The sequence below is a fragment of the Alligator sinensis genome, unplaced genomic scaffold (assembly GCF_000455745.1).
Source record: "Alligator sinensis unplaced genomic scaffold, ASM45574v1 scaffold1412_1, whole genome shotgun sequence".
Taxonomy (NCBI): domain Eukaryota; kingdom Metazoa; phylum Chordata; order Crocodylia; family Alligatoridae; genus Alligator; species Alligator sinensis.
The window spans coordinates 169,541-174,228 of NW_005843203.1; the positions used below are offsets into that span (position 1 = coordinate 169,541).

At 57.5% G+C, this 4,688-nt stretch overlaps 1 protein-coding gene across 1 annotated transcript in view; it reads right to left on the minus strand.

Moving 5' to 3' along the window:
* Window positions 1-4,688, minus strand: part of LOC102381203 — a 46,139-nt gene that overhangs the window by 38,915 nt on the left and 2,536 nt on the right.

A 4,688-nucleotide genomic window follows, 5' to 3' on the forward strand; every position in this document is an offset into this window, starting at 1 on the left:
GCTGCGGGGGCGCCCTGTTGGGGGGTGGGGGGGGGGGGGGGGAGTGATATTATTATAAATGATAAATGTATCAATTATTATAATTGATACATTGTTATCAATGGGGGGCAAGGGCGGTGGGAGGAGGAATCCGGGAGGGCATCAATTTTGGCAGGGGGGGGTTTCCAAGGCCTCACTAGGCCCAAGCCTGGGCTAGAGTGGGAGCTGTGGGGTGTTAAGGGGGGTGGCAGGGTGCCTAGGCCGCACTAGGCCCAAGCCTGAGCTAGAGTGGGAGCTGCGGGGGGGCGGTTAGGGAGCATAGACCGGACTAGGCCCAAGCCTGAGCTGGAGTGGGAGCTGTAGGGGGTTTAGGGAGGGGGGCCCTAGGCCGGACTAGGTCCAAGCCTGGGCTAGAGTGGGAGCTGTTGTGGGGGGCGACTAGGCCGCTCTAGGCCCAAGCCTGAGCTAGAGTGGGAGCTGTGAGGGGTTAGAGAGGGGGGGCCCTAGGCCACACTAGGCCCAAGCCTGAGCTAGAGTGGGAGCTGTGGAGAGTTAAGGAGGGTTGAGCCCTTGGCCGGACGAGGCCGAAGCCTGGGCTAGAGTGGGAGTTGCGGGGGGTTAAGGGGGGGCGGAGCTTGCCTCGGGCCTTGTTTGTTGACAGTCCGTTGTGGGAGGGGCGGGTTGCCGAGCAACGGCAACGGCCGGAAGCGCCCCCTCTCCGCGGGCGGGACCCGGCGGCGAAGCTACCAATCCGCGGGGGAGCGCGGCGTCCAATGGGCACGCTGAGCCCGCGGGGGTTCCGGGAAGAGAGCCAATGGGAGGGGAAAGGAGAGACAGGACAGGGTAGGGGGGCGGGTTCTTAAAGGAGCCGCGCGGGAAGAGCTGTCACTTGGGCTCAGCTGAGCCTATTGCTGTGTGTGCGCACGTGGGGCATTGTGGGAGGAGCATGGGGCAGCGCCCACCCCCCCAGCCCAGGCCTCTCCCACTGCAGCTGAAGGAGCACTAGTGGGCCTGGCTGCAGTAGTGGGTTGTTATCCTCTCCCAGCCCAGGGGGATGGGGCACATCCATGGGGGCACCCCTGTGAACCCCCCGCAGCCCTCGGCCTGCAGGAACTGGGCCCTGATCAGCTCCCGGGGCCGTGTCCGACAGATGTCCCCCCACAGCAAGGCCTCGTGTCCCGTAACCCCCGAGTCGGTATTTCCCAGGGATCGCGGCCCGTCCTCAGGGGATGAAATCCTGGTGCTGTGCTTTGTACGCAGCTGGAGAGTCGTTCAATTTGGATCGGACGTTTCTAAGAGACCGGCTCAACTCAGCCGGGAAGACCCCGGGCCGGTGTGAGGCCGGAGGTGATCGCAACGGGTCCTGCGAGGGCTTTGCACGCTCCCCGTTCGAAAAGCGAAGACGACGCAACACGCTGAGAAGTTGGGGTCGGAGATGCGAACGCAGGAGATTCGACTCCTCGCCTCTGTGCGTGATGCAGCTCTGAACAAGGAGAGGGTGGAAAAATGAAAATGCAGCTGTCTGTCTGGCCTTGCATCCCTCTCGTTTCTCGGGGCGTGCAGGAGATCCCCGTCACGCGTCTGTCCCCGGAGCTGGAAGGGGTCTGAAGACTGAATTTGCAACCGGCTGAGATGCTGTGAGAGCGTCAGTGTTGCCAGACAAGAGGGGGTCTAACATCAAACAGCCTTGCACTTCTCTGGGACTTTCCAGCATCAGTTATTTGCACAGGGATGAAAGTGGTGCTGAGTAAAGAAACACTGTGAAAACCTACCACTGCTGCTGGTATAATTGCAGCTTCTTCTTCTGAACTACAGCAACCCTGCTGTGGGAGGGAGCCAGCGGCTATGACAATAAGGCCGGGGCTGTGGGAGGGAGCCAGCGGCTATGACAATAAGGCAGAGAGGATTTTGGATGAAGATTCAGACCAAAAAAATAATAATGCTGCAACACGCACAGAGCAAACAGGCTCTTGGTTTTCACCTGAAAGCCCCTCATCCCAGTAAAGTCCCGGCTGGATTTTGAAGCTGTTTTCAGGGCAGCTATGGGTATGGATGCTCAGGCTAGTCTCCCGATTCCCTGTTCTGCAAAGAAAACTTTCCGCTGCCTATTAAAAGAAAAAGGCTCTGTGGTGAGATAATGTGACATTTTAAACCGTGCAGGATTCTCCTCGGTGAATGGAGTTAAGCTCTGGGGCGCTGCTTCGAAAGGAATGCGTTCCAAGGGAAGTCTCATCTCTGCCTTCGGATGACAGATTTGCAAAGCAGCAGAGGAATGAAAAAAAAATCAATTGAGTGCAGCTCCACGCTGCACCTCAGATCACTGACACGTACCAAATGGCTGGCAGAGGGCTGTCATTCCGTTCCTCTTGGCGTGCACTGATAGACGGGAAATCTCATATTTGTGGTTACGCTTTGACACAAGGGATTGATGGCATTCATTTCACTGCACCGGGTGACTGCCCTGTGGGCGAGAGAGCATGGCAGAGCCGGAGCTTCCCTAGCATGTGTCACGCTCGTGGCAGGGCCGAGTTTGGTAAAGGCACCTGCAGTGATTCTCGCACGCTCAACGGCTTGCACCCAGCGTGGATGCTAGTAGCTAGCCCGTATATAACAGAGCCACAACTTCTTTTTATTTTTTTAAGAAATTTTTTTTCGTGTCCCCAGTCAAATCAGCCAAATCCATTTGAATCATTCAAGAACCATATGTGGCCCTGCTACTGGCAAGCATCCACCACCCCCACCTGGGCTTCAGATACTTCCAAATCCTTTAGTGGGCATCCTATGTGCAGGCCCAAGCCTGGAGGCTAGGGGTTCGGATGCCCCCTGAGTTCGCTTGTCCTCAGCCAGATGGCTGCAGGAGCAAGCTAGTGGGGAGTGTCCCATTTCCACAAGATCGGCGTATAGCTGAGGTCTTCCCACTGGAAGTGAAAGTGGGAGGCTATCTACGCATTCCCTCGGTCAGGGTACTACCCCCTGCCACGCTCGTGGTTTTTCCCTGCCAGTAGGAAAACCACCTTGGTGGTCACAGCATTTCCACTGCTCTTTCCAAAATCACCACAAAATTGTGGGCATCCCCTGAGTGAAAGGACCTCAGTTTAACTTCTCCAAGACAACGGCACCTTTCTGCTGCACAGCTGCTCTGAAATCACGCCCTGTGAATCTTCCTGGCATTTTCAGGGCACTTGATCAGGGGCACGGCGCCCAGTCCTTTGCTCACAGCTTCTGCGCGCCATGGAAAAATAGCTGAAATTTTTTTTTTAAATCCCCCTTGAGGAATTAGGAACTCCTAATGAGGGGTACTAATCGTGGGAATCACCTCCAATCCTACCTTGGCTTGCTGGTTGATGAATAAGCCTGAGGCACCAATGAGCAGCTCTAGGGATGTCCTTTTCAGAGGGAGCTAGTGTCAGAAATAGATGGCACAGGTGAAGAGCAGCCGCGAGAAGCATCCTTCTTCAAGCAGGAGAAGAACTGGACCGGGCGAGGCTTCACCCCAAGAGCTTGCAGATAGACGGGGCAAAGCTCTTTCAGGACATACCTTGTGCATCCCAGCTGCACGAAGGGCTAGCGCAGGTACATCTTGCCCTCCCAGTCAGTAGGTGAGATGGTGGTACAGCCAGTTGTCTCCTGGGGCTGGTAGGTTAAGAAATCAAAGGCTTCTCCCAAACTCTGCTTGTACCCCTAGCGCCTCCCCCCCACAGTGCCTACACAAGGTCCTTCTCATTACACTGCAGACAGGGAGCAGAAAGCAGAGCAGCAGACAGAGCAGGGAGCAGAAAGCAGAGCAGACGGAGCAGGGAGCAGAGGGGTCTGACCCTTCCCCGCCTTTCCTGTCTTGCATTCTTACAGTTGGGATCTAAACCCTCGCCAGGAGGCTTCAAGGCCAGTGTCCCACAGAGACCCGTTGTTTCTGGCTGGCTGCAGACTCAGGCAGACTCAGGGGAGCTTCCCTTTGCGCCCCTCATAGCCTGTGGGCCCCCACATGAAATCACAGGCCCTGGAGCACACGGACAAGACTCCCCAATAATCCGATCCAGCCCTGGCAAGCAGGACAGGGGCTGGCACAGACCCCCGTCCCCAGACACACAAACACTTGTCCAGGCTCCACACCAGCGGTGGGGAAGGAGGGACAGGGGTCAGGCTTGGGGGTGGTCTGTCGGGCACAGGTGAAGGACGTCCCGGCCAGGTGAAGGATTGGTAGGGGTGAGGGACTGGCAGAGGGGCTGTCTAGACAGGTGAGGGCTGGGAGCAGGTAAGGGACGGACCCCCGGGGAAGCAAGGCGGGCACAGGGGAGGAGCTGGGGTGGGCTAGTGAAGCTTTTGGGATAGGTGAGGGGCTGCAACAGGCAAGTGAGCAGGTGAGGGGCTGGTATGGAGGGGTGTCTCCATACAGGTGAGGGGCTGTCGTGGGTCTCATACAGGTGAAGGGCTGGTATAGAGGGGTGTCTCCATACAGGTGAGGGGCTGTCGCAGGTCTCATGCAGGAGGGGGGATCTCCGTACAGGTGAGGGGCTGTCGCGGGTCTCATACAGGTGAAGGGCTGGTATGGAGAGGGGATCTCCGTACAGGTGAGGGGCTGTCGCGGGTCTCATGCAGGTGAAGGACTGGTATGGAGAGGGGATCTCCGTACAGGTGAGGGGCTGTCGCGGGTCTCATACAGGTGAAGGGCTGGTATGGAGGGGTGTCTCCATACAGGTGAGGGGCTGTCG